The sequence below is a fragment of the Ochlerotatus camptorhynchus genome, unplaced genomic scaffold, assembly GCF_037179485.1.
Source record: "Ochlerotatus camptorhynchus isolate MF236.1 unplaced genomic scaffold, CSIRO-AGI_Acam_v1.1 ptg000511l, whole genome shotgun sequence".
Lineage (NCBI taxonomy): Eukaryota > Metazoa > Arthropoda > Insecta > Diptera > Culicidae > Ochlerotatus > Ochlerotatus camptorhynchus.
The window spans coordinates 49,839-67,500 of record NW_027040995.1 but is presented as its reverse complement, the minus strand read 5'-3'; the positions used below and the strand labels follow the sequence as shown (position 1 = coordinate 67,500).

The 17,662-nt window shown below is 37.7% G+C and overlaps 1 protein-coding gene across 2 annotated transcripts in view; it reads right to left on the bottom strand.

Annotated features, from left to right (window-relative positions):
* Window positions 1–17,662, bottom strand: part of IntS3 (integrator complex subunit 3) — a 190,112-nt gene that overhangs the window by 159,166 nt on the left and 13,284 nt on the right. The gene's annotated exons all lie outside the window — the stretch shown is intronic.

The following is a 17,662-nucleotide window of genomic DNA, read 5'->3' as shown; positions in this document are numbered from 1 at the left end:
ATGGCTAAGTGGCAGCAGGAGTGGGATGCAGCAGAGAACGGTAGATGGACACACAGGCTAATACCGACTCTTTCGACCTGGGTGAACAGGAAGCATGGAGAAGCCAACTTCCACTTGACGCAGTTCCTGTCTGGTCATGGCTGCTTCAGGAAGTACCTGCATCGGTTTGGACACACAACGTCACCCTTCTGTCCGGAGTGTGGGAATGTGGAAGAATCACCAGAGCACGTGGTTTTCGAATGTCCTAGATTTGATGATGTGCGAGAGGATATGCTCGCCCTTAGCACGGAGAATGTCGTCGAAGAAATGTGTCGAGAGGAGGGCACCTTTAACGCCGTCAGCAGAGCAGTAACGCAGATCATGTCAGCGCTGCAGCGAAAATGGCGGGAAGACCAACTAGAAAGTAGTAATGTGCTCACACAAGTGCGAACTGAAAGCCGAAGCCGGGAGAACTCTCCGTCAGAGTAGGCTGTATCCACCACCAGGGATAACCGAGTAGAACGTGACGCTGGGAGATAAATGGCTCACAAATTGGAGAGACGATCAGCGAACTGGAAGCACCAATTAGCTGAGGTAAAGTGAGGTGCGTAATGCACGGCCCCCTCCGAAGTAATACGACAAGTGGTTCCGGGGGAAAAGGGCAAGGCGTCTAAGGAGGTTTTAGTGCGGTAAGAATCCCACACACCGTGTCACCGCGACTGTGCGCCCAGTCGTCAAGCGGTGGCACGATGGCCTTTTTGAAGGTTTCCTCCTTGCCAAAAAAAAAAAAAAAAAAAAAAAAACACACACACACACACACACAGACACTCACACTCACACATCCAAAAATACCCATAATGAAGGGAATTTGATGGTATTTCCCAGTTTTCCTTCGCGATTCGATTTTTTTTTTTTTTTTTTCCTTTATTAACGAGATTTTCAGCCTTAGACTGGTTCATCTCTAAGCATTCGCGATTCGAAAAATACCCATATTGAAGGATTTTTGACATTTACCAGTTCTTCTATAACCGGAAGCCGCCCTCTTGGATTTTAAAATGGAATCAGACATAGATTTCTGGTTTCTAGATATCACCCCGATTCCGGAAATACCCATGTTGAAGGGTATTTTAAAGTATTTCCCAGTTTTTTCTTTAACATGAAGCCGCCATCTTGGATTTAAAAATAGCTTCAGACATTGATTTCTGGTCTCTAGACATCACTCCGATTCCGGAAATACTCATATTGAAGGGTATTTGAAAGTATTTCCCAGTTTTTTCTTTAACAGGAAGCAGCCATCTTGGATTTCAAAATGGCGTCAGAATTTTTTTTTTTTTCTAACTCTTTATTTGTTTCAATTTCAAAATAAATTACATTTCATTTTAACCTAGGTGCTCCAGTTACTACAGTAACTTACCAGCCTTAATTGTTATGATATGTAGCTAAGTATTTTTACATTGTTCCTGTCTTGGCAATTCAGTATTTTAAACAGGTTTTTTAAACCTGCATGTCAGTATAACAATTGATATCTTAAAACTAAAAACTAAAACTAAATCTTATCTAAGTATAAAGGGAATTAATCGTTGCAATTGAGGATTGCAACGATTTTTGCCTGAAATTATTAATTATTTTGTTGGACATTTGTGCTAAAGTCTCAACATTCGAAATTCTATGTACTTCGGTACCCAAGCAACATTTTTTGTTTTATTTAAGTACTATAGCAGTTGATATAACCAAATTATAAAACCTTCACTGACGACCACATTGCTTTAACAATCTCCTGAGAACCGCAATACAGCCATGTCATGGCCAATTGGCCCAGTTTTAATGCAGTCATTAAAACTTGATATGCGAACTACTTTAGGAGCATAGGATTTATGTCAGTTTTATCACACTCTAGACGTGATTGTTAAAAATGAAAACATAAAACCTCCTCCAGGTCAGAAAGTTTTAACAGCCTTCTAATGACTACCATAAAACTATATTACAACCGCATAAATCGCTCCTGAAGAAGTTGATAAAACATGATACGCAAAACATTTTGACAACTTTGAAGGTTTTAAGTTGGGGTTTTTGGATGATAGTTAATATTGAGAAATATTTTATTGTGGTTTTATTCTTTCGATGTTTGATGTGAAATCATGATCCTTGTCAGTTGGTAATAATGGCTGATATTATTGTACATTGAAAATAAGACGACTTTATTATAATTTTAAACCAATCTGTATATGCTTCACAGCATGCCGTGCAATATTTATGGTGATTATTATACCAAATAGGAGCATAAATTTAGTGCGCCATATGAATACTAAAATATAGGGATATTTTTAATTTGTCTGCATTAGCACCATGCATTAAAGAGTCATTCAAAGATTATCTATTTAGTACAAAGCTGTTACTACTGTTGAGCAATAACCAGTCACATATTATTTAATTATACATAGATGTATGAAAGTGTTTTATTGCCTATCAATTAAAGCGTAATTATTCATACTGTGTGAAATTTGTTCATACGGCGACATTTTTTTTCGTTATAACTTGCTACTCCTTAAAAATACCTCAATATAACATATTCTCCTAGATTGGAATTCTATAGCATAACATAAACCTAATGGTTGTATCTTAGCATTTCGTAGTCCAAATTGAGAGCGTTAAGTTATATTTAAGCTATATAACTAGCATGCTGGTTTTATTCAGTACAGCGAATCAAAACAAAACAAAAACCATGACCATCTGTCAAATAGTCAACATTCCAAGCGATCCTCCTATTTTCGCTTGTAATCAAGATGTAAGAAATGCTTATTGGATCCACTAAAAGCTTTTTCAATACAAGGTTTAAAGCCGTGATGTCAATACTGGCCATCTCCAAACGGATTTAGTGAAACTGTCGGCGTTGCTTTAAGAAGGGTTCGTGGATCTTTCGGAAGTGTATCGGAAAGCCGCTTGTTCAATATTTTTAAGAGCTCCTTCACCGCACTGTGCCTTATGTAGGGATCGTATAACTGTAGTTCCTCCAGGAGTTTCATATTGTTGATCGTCTCATCTTCATCGTGTTCAGAAGCACTGAAGGGGTTTTCATTTCATATATCTGAATAGATTTGTTTTTTATAATGACACAAAATTTCAGAGTATTTTTTGTTGTAGCAGTATATTTCTTATCTGTGAATCTTAGGCCTCTGATAAAGATGATAGTTGTAATGAAGCTTTAATGAAGGTCTAAGACTGCTTCAAGTTTTATATCGGTCATAAAAAGTGTACCATAAAACATAATTGTATGTTTTGTTTTGGTTTTATTCTTCAGTTATAAGTAGTGATGCAGAACCACCTTACAGCTACCGTTAAAACTATGAAGTCTGAGTTTTAATTTAGTAGTCATAAAACAGTTTTATAGACGACTTGACGGCCTGATTTTATGACAAGCACACAAAACCGTAATACAACCACAGGCTGGAAGGGATGCTATGATAAAACAATGTTAAAATAAGAATAAATCTTCCAAGCATTTAGATTGTTACTTGGGTAGTACTGTACCAGGGAGGCAACTTCAAAATCATCTTCAGAACTTTGTTCTGAATCCTTTGAAGTGCTTTTTTCCTGGTAGTGCAACAACTAGACCATATTGGCACAGCGTAAAGCATGGCCGGTCTAAAAACTTGTTTAAATATTAGAAGTTTATTCGTCAGGCAAAGTTTGGATTTCCTGTTTATAAGAGGATACAAACATTTTATATATTTGTCACATTTGGCTTGAATGCCCTCAATGTGATCTTTAAAAGTTAATTTTTGGTCAAGTATTAATCCAAGATATTTCACTTGGTTTGACCAGGAAATTGGAACTCCGTTCATAGTGACTATGTGACTACTACTAGGTTTCAAAAACGAAGCTCTAGGCTTATAGGAAATATTATAAGTTGAGTTTTGGAAGCGTTTGGAGAAATCTTCCATTTTTGTAAATAAGAAGAGAAAATATCTAAACTTTTCTGCGGTCTGCTGCAAATAACACGAAGACTTCTTCCTTTAGCGGAAATGCCTGTGTCATCAGCGAACAAAGATTTGTGGCAACCCTGAGGCAAATCAGGGAGGTCCGAAGTGAAAATGTTATACAATATAGGCCCAAGAATGCTACCCTGAGGAACTCCTGCTCTAACAGGTAGTCGATTAGATTTGGCATTTTGATAATTTACCTGCAGAGTTCTGTCAGTTAAATAATTTTGAACTAATTTCATAATATAAAGTGGAAAATTAAACTTTTTCAATTTAGTAATCAAACCTTCATGCCAAACACTGTCGAATGCTTTTTCTATGTCTAGAAGAGCAACTCCAGTTGAGTGGCCTTCAGATTTGTTTGAACGAATTAAATTGGTAACTCTTAAGAGTTGATGAGTAGTTGAATGCCCATGGCGAAATCCAAACTGCTCATCTGCAAAAATTGAGTTCGTATTGATGTGAAGCATCATTCTATTTAAAATTATCTTTTCAAAAAGATTACTTATTGAACAAAGCAAACTTATTGGACGGTAGCTAGAAGCTTCAGCTGGATTTTTATCCGGCTTCAAAATTGGAACAACTTTTGCATTTTTCCATTTATTAGGAAAGTATGCCAAATGGAAACATCTGTTAAATAATTTTACCAAGAAAGACAAGGTACTCTCTGGGAGTTTTTTTTTATGAGGATATTGAAAATTCCATCATCACCTGGAGCTTTCATATTATGACACTTTTTAGTTATAGACCTTACTTCGTCCAAATCAGTCCCCCAGGAATCATCAAAAATATTTTCCCGAGAGAAAATATTCAGATAATCCCGAGCAACCTGATTCTCAATAGGACTAGTAAGACCCATACTGAAATTATGGGAACTCTCGAATTGCTTAGCAAGTTTCTGAGATTTTTCCAAATTTGTGATCAAAATTTTACCACCTTCTTTAAGCGCTGGAATAGGCTTTTGAGGTTTTTTCAAAATTTTTGTGAGTTTCCAAAAGGGTTTGGAACTCGGGTCTAATTTAGAAACATTATTTTCAAAAGTTTTGTTCCTCAGGGCAGAGAATCGTTTTTTAATTTGTTTTCGTAAATCCCGCCAGATACCTTTCATGGCAGGATCACGTGCTCTTTGATATTGTCTCCTACGGACATTTTTAAGACGGATCAAGAGCTGAAGATCGTCGTCTATTATAATTGAATCGAATTTAACCTCGCATTTTGGTACTGAGGCAGCTCTTGCTTCAACTATAGAAGTAGTCAGAGATTCAAGAGCATAATTAATTTCATCTTTGGTTTGCAAAGGAATGTTTGGATCGAAGTTATATTCCATAAATGTTCGATATTGCTCCCAATCAGCTCTATGGTAATTGAAAATAGAGCTGTTGGGATTACAAATTATTTCTTGGGATATTTTAAAAGTTACTGGAAGGTGATCAGAACCGAAGTCAGCATGGGTAACCAATTGGCTACAAAGTTGACATGAATCAGTTAAGACCAAATCAATAGTTGAGGGATTTCTTGCAGAAGAAAAGCATGTTGGACTGTTTGGATATTGAATAGTGTAATAACCTGCAGAACAATCATCAAACAGAATATTACCATTGAAATTGCTTTGAGCATTATTCCATGAGCGGTGTTTTGCATTAAAATCACCAATAATGAAGAACTTAGACCTATGACGGGTAAGTTCCGGAGGTCGCCCTTGAGAAAATTCTTTTGCTGGCATTACGCATTGGAATGGCAAATAGGCAGCTATAAACGTAAGTTGTCCAAATTTTGTTTCAACAGAAACTCCCAAAGTTTCAAAAACTTTGGTTTCAAATGAAGAAAGAATTTCATGTTTGATTCGTCTATGAATAATGATGGCAACGCCACCACAGGCTCCATCAAGACGATCATTTCTATAAATTAAATAATTTGAGTCCTTCTTAACCTTATGGTCAGGTTTAAGGAACGTTTCAGTTATAACGGCAATATGCACGTTATGAACTCTCAAAAAGTTAAATAGCTCGTCTTCATTATCTTTAAGAGATCGAGCATTCCAATTTAAAATGTTTAAAGCTTTAAAATCCATTACTGAATTTTAAAGTCATGACAATATTATTAGCAAATTTTACTCCAGTTTGAATAGCATCAAACATGGAGTTAGATTTAAGCATATCAGAAATCATGTCAATTAATGAATTCTGTAAAAATTCCATTTTAGGGGCAGTAATGCTTCCTAAGTCAAAATTGTCAAAATTTCCGTTAGAATGTTGGTTAGTATTTTGATTTCTACCCGCTGCAATAGCAGCATAGGTAGCTCCATTAGCTCGCTGAACATTGTTAGCAGCGAGGGGAGTAGGTACAGATGAAAAATTTGAAGCAGGGGTGATATTTGTACCTACGGGTACGAATGTAGAATTTGTTCCTCGCTGACCGTTGTTAACAGCAGAGGAATTTGTACCTGGTCGGAAACGTGGAGCGTTTCCTACCTGTCGCTTAGAACGAGATTGTAGGATCGCTTTGCGAGTCTTACATTCCCAAAAATTGGATTTGTGGTTTTCACCACAATTTGAACATTTAAATTTCTTAGGATCTTCCTTCACAGGACAGTCGTCGTTTGCGTGAGAGGAATCACCACAATTCATGCATTTAGCTGGCATGTAGCAATTTTTAGTTCCGTGACCCCATCCCTGGCACTTACGGCACTGAGTTAGGTTTTGGAAATTTCCTCCAGTCTTCCTGAAGTGTTCCCACTTCACTCGGACATTAAGCATAAGGCTAGCTTTTTCTAAGACCTTAAGGTTGTTTAGTTCACTAGACTTGAAGTGAACTAAATAAAAATCATTAAAAATCCCGTTGCGCGAATCGCCAGGACGGGATTTCATTTTCATTTTGATTACTTGGAGTGGCACAACTCCAAGTAATTTTGCCAGTTCATCTTTGATCTGATCCAGGGATTCACCACTGGGCAGTCCTTTCATGACAACCTTGAACACACGTTCAGTTTTGGTGTCGTAAGTAAAAAATTTGTGCTTCTTCTCAGTAAGAAGACATTTAAATCCGTCCAAGGTTTCAGCCAATACACGGCATTCACCCCGACGTCCAATTTGTAGTGAATTCTTAACTTTCACGAAATTCAAAAGTTCCATGCGAAGAGCATGGAAATTGGAAGTGGTTATTACAATAGGGGGAATCTTTTCCTTCTTGGCATTATGCCGGGAAAGTTTACTAGAATTTTTCTTGGATGATGGATCATTCTCATCATCCGTGAGCAAATCAAATTGATTACTCAAATTAATTTCATCAGAAGGGGGGTCAAGAGTTTGCCCCTTTCTTTTGCGTTTAGGCGCCATGGCGGCAGTAAATTTTTATCCAAATCGACTTCCAAGCAGATTACTATAAGAATCTGAAGGATCGAAGAGGAATTTTCCAAATTGATATCCAAGAAGGATTACCTCGGGTAGGGTCCAAACAAGGATCGAAGAGGAATAAGAGTTGAACAAGGTAGAAAAAATTTTACAGGTTGAGCACTGAAAAGTGCTGTTTAAATTTGTTGTAGCTTTAGGTAGTAGTAGCACTTCCTTAAGCAAAAAGCAAATAGATCCGCACGGCAAGAGAGCACGATGCGGGCTGATGATGGCGTCAGACATTGATTTCCGGTATATATACGTCATCTGATGCCAAAAATACCCATATTGACGGATACTTCGCATTATTTCCCAGTTTTTCTGCAACCGGAAGCCGCCATATTGGATTTCAAGATGGCGGCTGATATTGATATTCGGTATATATAGGTCATCCCGATTCCGAAAATACCCATATAGAAGAATATTTGGCAGTATTTCCCAATTTTCATATAACCGGAAACGCCATCTTGAATTTCAAAATGACGTCATACGTTGATTTTCGGTATATATACGTTATCCTGATTCGAAACATACCCATATTGAAGGATATTTGGCATTATTTCTCACTTTGACTATATGTTTTTAGTATTACTTCTACGTGAAGTCAACGATTTACATAGTTGAAGATGCTAATTTCAAATAACAGACTGTAGTGGTAATTTTTATACGATAGATGGAGTAGATGAAAGCATAGAGTTGATAGTTCCGTTAGAGTACGGCAGTGTGAAGATTGTATATAGATATTAGAATAGCGAACTAGGACAACTTTTAAGGAAGGTACAAATCGGTTTTTTCATCTCTCTTTACCAAACTCCCCCTTTGGAGAGGGATGGTGAGGGGTGTCCCCCCTCATCTAGCATCTTCAACTATATTATTTCTCAGTTTTTCTGTAACCTGAAGCTGCCATCTTAGAATTCAAAATGGCGTTAGACATTGATTTCCGTTATATATACGTCATCCTGATTCCAAAAATACCCAAATTGAAGGATATTTGGCATTATTTCCCAGTTTTTCTATAACCGGAAGCCGCCATCTTGGATTTCAAGATGGCGTCAAACATTGATTTTCGGTATATATACGTCCTGATTCCAAAAATACACAAATTGAAGGATATTTGGCATTTGGTTTTTCTCTAACCGGAAGCCGCCATCCTGGATTTCAAAATGGCGTCATATATTGATTTTCGGTATACATACGTCATCCTGATTCCAAAAATACCCGGGGGCAACGGAACATTCACGGTAGGGCAAGTGTGACCGTTAAATCTCATTAAGGCCATTACCGGCCATGATTTGTAAAATCATGAATTTTTATATGTCACACGATGGGTTTTGGTTCTTGCCGAGAATTGGCCACTTCGCTGGGGGCACCGGAACATGCCCAGAAGGGCTACTGTAACTGTGGACTCTCAATAAGACCATTACCGGCCAAGATTTGTAAAATCATGAAGTTTGATATGTCGCACGATAGGTTTTTGTTCTTGTTGAGAATTGGCCACTTCCCCGCGGGCACCATGACATGTCCGGGAGGGCTAGTGTGACCGTGGACTCTCAATAAGGCCATTACCGCCGAAGATTTGTAAAATCATGAAGTTTGATATGTCACACGATGGGTTTTGGTTCTTGCCGAGAATTGGCCACTTCCCCTGGGGCACCAGAACATGCCCGGGAGGGCTAGTGTGACCATGGACTCTCAATAAGGCCATTTCCGGCCAAGATTTGTAAAATCATGAAGTTTGATATGTCGCACGATAGGTTTTGGTTCTTGTCGAGAATTGGCCACTTGCCCGGGGACACAGCAACATTTCCGGGAAGCCCAATGTGACCGTGGAACGTCAGTATAACTGCCATTGGTCCAATCACATCATTTGAGAGAAAAAAACATGATGTTCATCGTGTGTATACTTATTACAGAACAGTAAAGCCGAATGCCGACCAAAAATGACCCCAACGGGAACCGGAATAACTCCGGAACCATGTATTGATCCAAATGTTTCCAGATGGATTCAAAACTTCAATAGATTCCCGACGAAATGCATTTTATTGTAAAGAAAAAGATTGAGAAATTATGATTTTAGAGCTAATTGCATTTTGAAGTCTAAGCTAATTTAGACGTTAGGCACGCAATGGTTAAAACATCATTAACTTACGTTCTGTAGTTTCAATTCGGCGAATTTGTATGCATGTCGGCAGTATAAAATGCATAACTTCACTCGGGTCTAAAAAAGAATTTTAAATATATGTTTCAAAACCGATAAAATGTAGATATATAGTTATGTACACACGCATGCTCTATCTATGATCAGCCGATCATGGCATAGATGCAACCCCAGCATTATCTACCGAATTCCAACGACAACCAGCTGCAACCCGACACTCGTTGAGCAACAGCAGAACGGATGCGGTTCTCCTGACTCAACAGGACACACGCCGGACGGAACATCGCTGACGATGACAACCTGGATTGGACTTGGATTCCTGACGCAGCAGATCGCAAGCCATCGACAGGTTGAAGGAAATATTATTCAATTAGGAGCAGTTAGTTGAGTTTAGTTAGAGCCAGTGGCAAGACATAGTGAGATAACGTTAGTATGTTTGTACAATGAGTGAAACCTGTTTGCTAGAATGAAAAAGTGATGAAATCTTTTGTTAGATTGAAAAAGTGATGAAACATTTGATGTACAGAAAAAGTGAATAAATCTGTCCTTTAGGACATAGTGAAACCTTTTTTAAAAAGATTTTGATGGCAAATCATACATAAGTGGCGCAGTCGTTCGGAGCACTCTACAGTGCTGTGAAATTGACTAGTTTTGATAGACTCTAGTGCAGTGAATGCCCGACCCGTGGTGAATTCGTGAACCGGAGAAAAATCGAAAATTAGTGTCGGACTAACGACAGCGGACGTGCCGGTTAGTAAGCCAAAGTGACGTGATATTGGCTAGTGCGGCACAGGAAAACTAGTGAATGTAAAAACCCGATCCGTGGTTAGAGCAGAAACAGTGACCTTCATCCCAGCTACGAAGATACACAAACGAAGTCTTACGCCAACCCTCAACTCGTAGGTGACTTGTGCCGCCCGTTAAAAGAAGCTGTGCTGGTGGTTTTCAAACCTTTGAGAGTGCGAACCGTAAGTAATTTAATTTAATTTACCCCTTTCATGAGCAAATTTAATCCGTTGCCAAAAGTGAAAGCACGGAAATTTATTGCAAAAATGAATCTCCAGAAAAACAACGTTGTCGACCTTCAAGCGTTGTACAACAACATGCTTTCATTAGAGCAGAGATTAAACAATCTGCAAGTTGAAAATAATAATTTGCGTGCACAGCATGCGCAAAACAATCATAATGCTGTACAGCAGGATTCTGACATCCTTTTCAAGATACCAGATCCGATTAAATCCTTACCTACTTTCGATGGTAAGAAAAAACAGGCAACAGCATGGGTTCAAACGGTAAGAAGAATCCTTGACCTGTTCAGAAATCGTGTTTCAGAAGAAGCACTCTCGATGTACGAACAGTGCATCATTAATAAAGTGGTGGGTGAAGCCAAGGACACTTTGTGCTCAAACGGTAACCCACAAACTTTCGAAGAGGCAGCAAGTGTGCTCCTAGGTAGCTTTGGTGACAGAAACACCATTGTGACATACCAAACACAAATTTGGAATATGAAGATGACGGAATCTCTTCATAGTTACTACAAAAAGGCGAAAGAAATGATGATAAACATCAAATCTTTGGCTAAGGAAAACCAAATTTATGCCAAACATTGGGAGGCAATAAATTCATTTATAGAACAAGAATGTTTAGCTGCTTTCATAAACGGCTTACACAAGCCATACTTTGGATATGCCCAAACGGCACAACCTGAAAATTTAGAAGCAGCATATGCGTTTCTCTGCCGTTTTCAATGTGCAGAAATAACGAAAAAACAGACAAACCAACCCACAACTTCATCAAATTCTAATTATCCAAACAAAAGTCAAAGCTTTAGACAAAGCAAACCGTTCATCAATTTTTTTTTCGTAGTGATCCAGTGGCAGCACTTGCTTAAACTCTACACTGGACCCCTTTTATTGATAAATTTTGCTTCTATGAGCCTCTATTTTAAATCAACACACAGACGTTCCTAGGCTATGGTGCCCGTTTGGTCACTGTTGTTTTTGTGCTGATCCAAATAGTTTTGATAATATAATTACGCATTTTTTTTTTAAGGTTGATTTTTGTCCCAGTCTTGTCTTCTGTCGTCACTTATTTGGTCATTTTGTCTTGTGTATTAACCCCGACTTGTCTTGTTTATTGTGTCAACTTGTGTCTATTGTCCTTCCCCATCTGTTACTCTGTCGTGACTAATTTCATTGATATATAAACATAGTAATATCAATTACAGGATAATATGGTTATTTCTCGATTACTTTTTCAAAGGGAAGCACCAGCTCCTGCAAACAATGCATCCGATCGTCGATCCGGCGCAACCGGCAGCTCGCACACGCTTATCAACACCACCAGCAGGTAGAGGAAAATTTCCCCTATCTGATGATAGTGCCAGCCCGCGTGGGCGAGCCACCAGTTAAGCCAAATCAACGACCAAACGCACCGCCTACAAAAGCCAATACGCTCCCTTGAAAAAGTTATCGAGATTTCTACTAATTAATGAATTATTGACAATTACCTCTCATGATCCTTGGCTCTGATTTTAACTTACCACTTTTTGATTATTTATCAAATACTTCTCCCAGAATATATAACTCCCCGATGCCTTGTTGGTTTCTGGTCTCATTTGGATTGGTCCTGAATTTGTTTGACATCCTGTTCGAAGTAATTCTTTGAGTTCCAGCTTGTACGTGTCTCACGTCATATGATTCGCCATTCATAAAGATAATGGATTAAAAGGGAGTAAAACATACATAAAGGTAGATTAGTATTAGTTGTACTTGATCCAAACAATAGAAAGAAGCATAGATGACTTAGTAGAAAAATAAAACTAATATATAACTAAAAGTGCAATGGATAAGTGTTAGTTCCGGGATCATTTTAGTGTTCGTAGTTATGTTAGTTTTGATCCGTATTCAGCCCTGCCGGCCCCTCCAGCACTATTTGCAGCAATTGTGATAAGATTATGCGACACTGCTACTACTACTATGTTAGATGTATTACTTGTCAATTTTCGCAACGCAATGTCTTTCAATAAATCACTCAATCAATTTCTCTAATCCACCTACACAATCATAACCCATGCTTTTAAACTACAATTTAACGTGTTTCAAGTACTTCTGGCTTTTACATATATTAATTATATCTTTGTTCGTCCCAGATGACACCTTCAAGTGACTCAAATGCTTCACTTTGAAGTTAGTTTCCAAGCTAATTTTAAATTGTATATTGTATAGGGTAAATGTTCCAACTACGCTCTCACGCTTCCACTATGTGGCACCACAAAAATACATATGGGTATGTCACAATAGAAGCACACCACAGTGGAAATCCCGAGCCATAGTTCAAACACTTATCCCAAATCAAAATGAAGCACATATAAGATTAGTTACAATACCATGTACAAAACTGATGTTTAACATTGTTTCCTGAGTAATAATTCAATGAAAACAACAATGAAAGCTTGTCACGCAAATAGAAGGAGCACTGTTGGGCACTTTCTGAAATACTTCAATAGTATAATTCCCTTGCAAACCCAAATAAATCTATCGTAAAAAATAAATTAAAATAGGAGTGATTTGCGGCAAAACCCGCCAGTATCACACCCAACGTCAGTGCCTATACGTAAGTGTACTACGACGCGGCTCTCAATAAAAGGAGTAACAAGTGTGATACTATCACTGCTAGACTATATCTTTGGTTCTCTCATGCAGTGGTTTATCAGAGAGGGGAAGCTTAGTAAACCCCAATGCCTGCCCATGACACCATTCTATCGCGGCATGAGCCAGCAACGCCGACCATAAACCCACCGTCTCCAACATTCCACTAGCATGAAATTAAGCCCGCCCACCAACAGCAAGGTGCAAAAACTAGCCAAGGGGAGGGACAAAGCAAACCGTTCATCAATTCACAACAAAAATCCGACAGATCAAAAATTACACCAATGGACGTCGACCCATCAATTAGGTCTAGACAAGGAAAATTATTCAACCACAATTCTGAGCCAGTGGAAGAACGCTCAGAAGACGATGTAGAAGAACAGTCCGATTCCGAATCGGAAAATGAAGCAAATTTTCAGATCGGTTCCGTCATAGAACCACAGAGATAAACGCGATAAATGGTCTACCCTTCATTCGTATAAAATTGAAAACTGGAAAAGAGGCAAAAATTCTAGTTGATAGTGGCTCTAATAAAAATTTTATTTCTCCAGAAATGGTACCTAAATCATTGAGAATTCCATGCAAACCGATTAGCATTTCAAACCAGTCTGGCAAGCATCAATCAAACATGAAATTTGAAACCACACTTTTCAATACAAAGAAAGTCTCATTCTATTTATTCAAATTCCATGCATACTTTGACGGAATTCTTGGATACGAAACACTATCAGAATTAGAAGCCATAATTGATGTCAACAACACTAAATTAATACTGCCAGAAAAAACCATCAAAATGGAAATACGCAGACTAGGACCTTCTGACATTACTCTCAACTCAAACACAGTAACAAAAATTAAGCTTCCTGTTTCCCAAAACAGTGGTAATGTTTATCTTCCCAAAGATATAATAATCGCCAATGCTGTGATTCCTACAGGCTTATATTATGCACAGAATGGACATATTGACGTTTTAGCAAGAAACTTTGGCAATTCCGTAACTTTTAAATGGACAAAACCCGCAAAAACTCTACCAGTAGATGACCGAAATTAATAACATAAATTCAAAAATAATTCAAAAAACTCCTGACATTTCCTATTCTGAGTTAGAGAAACTTGTTAGACTCCAGCATCTAAACCAAGAAGAAAAATCTGCATTGTTGAAAACCCTATCAAAAAATTCTGAAATTTTTCATAAAGAATCTGAAAAGTTGTCTTGTACTACTGCAATTCAACATCGGATTAAAACCGTGGACGACATCCCAGTCCACACCAAAACGTATAGATACCCTCACGTCCATAAAGCAGAAGTTGAAAAACAAATCAACGAAATGTTAAAGGACGGTATCATACAAAATTCCATTTCGCCTTGGACATCCCCCATTTGGATTGTTCCAAAGAAACTCGATGCAAGCGGTAAGAAAAAATGGCGCATTGTCATAGACTACCGCAAGTTGAACGAAAAAACGGTGGATGATAAGTTTCCCATCCCCCTAATCGAAGAAATTTTGGATAGGCTTAGCCGTAGTACTTATTTTACTACGCTGGACCTTAAATTTGGATTCCACCAGATTGAGGTGCATCCTAAAGACAGGCCCAAAACAGCCTTCAGTACCGACAAAGGGCACTTCGAATTTATTCGCATGCCTTTCGGTTTAAAAAACGCGCCAGCTACTTTTCAGCGCGTTATGAAAAATATACTTGGAAACCTTATTGGGACTTGTTGTTTAGTTTATCTAGACGACATTATCATTTTTGGGAGCTCTCTTCAGCAGTATTTGGATAATTTAAATAAAGTACTCAAGCGGCTGGCCCAAGCCAACTTGCAGATACAGTTTGACAAATGCGAGTTCCTACAAAAACAGTGTGAATTTTTAGGGCACATTGTTACACAAGACGGCATTAAACCCACCCCAATAAGATTGAAAAAAATCTTAATTGGCCTCTTCCTAAGATAACCACCCAAATAAAGGGATTTCTTGGACTAATAGGCTATTACCGGAAATTTATACGTGATTTCGCAAAATTGACGAAACCGTTGACAAAATGTTTGAAAAAGGAAACGAAGATTGTTCACAGTGAAGAGTTCATTAATTGTTTCAATGATTGCAAACATTTATTGACAACAGATCCTATTTTAAAGTACCCCGACTTCAACAAAAAAATTATCCTCGAAACAGACGCAAGTGATTTCGCTCTGGGTGCTGTTTTATCTCAAAAATTTGAGGACGGCAAAGAACATCCCATTGCATACGCGTCGAGAACATTAAACGAAGCAGAATGTAACTACTCAGCTACGGAGAAGGAACTCCTAGCAATAGTGTGGGCGACGAAGCACTTCAGGCCCTACATTTATGGAACTTGCTTCGAAATTCGTATCGTCCACAAACCTCTTGTGTGGCTTCGACAAAAGAATGATTTGAACAGCAGGCTTCTCCATTGGAAGCTTGCTTTGGAAGAACTCGAATTCGAAATCAAATATATAAAGGGTACACACATTTTGGTCCAGCAGTTCTGATAAACATTTTAAAAGAGTATGCATCGACGAAATGTAATACCGGGTTATACTGTAACGAAAAAAATACTGAGTACCCTGCAAATTGTTTATAAAAAATACTTTTCGAGAGCAAAATCTTTTAAAATTTATTGGACACAAAAACTATTACAAGACGTCGCCGACGAATTGGAACAAGATCAAATAATCCAAAGACAACATAACGCGAACCATAGAGGTATAAAATCCAAAAATTCATCAACGTGTGCAGATTGTGACAAAAGGCTAAGTACGAAAGGCGTCCATATAAACAAAAATACGAATTAACAGCAACACCCACAAAGCCGTTGCAGATTGTTCATATGGACATCTTTATCATCAGTAATAAGAATTTCCTAACGCTTTGCGACAAATTTTCTAGACTACCCATGGCTATACCTATAAAAACACGTAACGCTATACATATTCTTAAAGCACTAACCCACTTTTTCTCAAACGTTGGTAAACCTTCCCTTCTCGTCATGGATCAAGAGGCATCATTTACCTCTACAACCATTAAAGAATTTCTCGAAGATAACGGCATAGAATACCATTATACTAGTGTTGGGCAATCCTCTTCAAACGGAATTGTTGAGATCGTACACCGAACAATAGGAGAATTGCACAACATCCTAACTAATAAAGAATCAACAAGAGATCTATCGGAAACAACAAAAATTAATTTGGCGGTATCTATATACAACGATTCGATACACTCACAAACGAAACTAACCCCCAAAGAATTATTTTTCGGCTTTAGAAACGAAGACCCTGTTCCTGAAGATTTGGATGAATGAATCAAACAAAAGGAATAACTTTACAAGATCTTTTCTAAGAAACAAAAAGAGAAAAAAAATTAGGGACTTAGAAAAAAATCAATAAAAATAGAGAAGAACCTGAAAAGTTCTCACACAACGACACGGTCTTCGAGAGGAAGCGTAATAATCTTAAACACCAAGAAAGATACCGAGAAATTAAAGTTGTTGATAACATGCAAACGAACATAACAGACGAGAACTGAAGAAAAATCCACAAAACAAAGCTTAAACGCAAACGGAAAATTTAAACTATAAAAACTAATCTTACTTTTGTATTTGTTTTTTTTTTCAGAAAAAAAAATTAAAATTACTTCAAAAATCTTAATATTATCTGTATTAGTACTAACTTTATATGACTCCATCAAAACGTCTCATATGGAGATAACAGACCTTAATAATAACCCTGGCTTGTTTGCTTTGAAAATTGGAAAAGTTTTTATAAATGAAGGTTACCATAGGATAATACATGAATTCAAATTACAACCATTTCATTCGATCCTTAGACAATATGAACTTGTTATTTCAGAACTAGGCCAAAACAAACAATTAGAAGAAGTAGTAGCAATTCTTAAACAGAAACATAAGCAAACTAGCATGATTTTACAAAATTTAACTTTGAGGCGTAAACAAAAAAGAAGCATCAATATTCTAGGAAGTGTAGTCAAATCAATAACTGATAACCTTGATAATAAGGACTTAGTTACATTGAATAAGCAAATTAACCTTCTGAAAAGCTCGAATAACATATTAATTACAGAAAACAACGAGCAAGTCAAAATCAATGAAATTTTTGAAGATAGAATTAACAACTTAACACAGGAAGCATTTAAACAGTCAATATAAATTAGTAAAATCATAAAACAAGCAAGATTTAACATTGATAGATCTGTCGATTGGCAACATACGCTGCACCTGCATAGCATCATTTTCAACCTGGACACTATCCACTACCAACTGGATACCATATTCGAAGCAATTCAACTCTCCCGACTTGGAATCGTCTCGACAGCTCTACTGTACCCCACGGAACTGGAGATAGCAACTCAAATCTTGAGATCACAAGGTATTGAAATTGGAAGCTACGACATAACGTACGAATATTTAGAAATGGCAACAGTCCATAATGACTCTTCCATCGTATTCATTGTAAAGATCCCA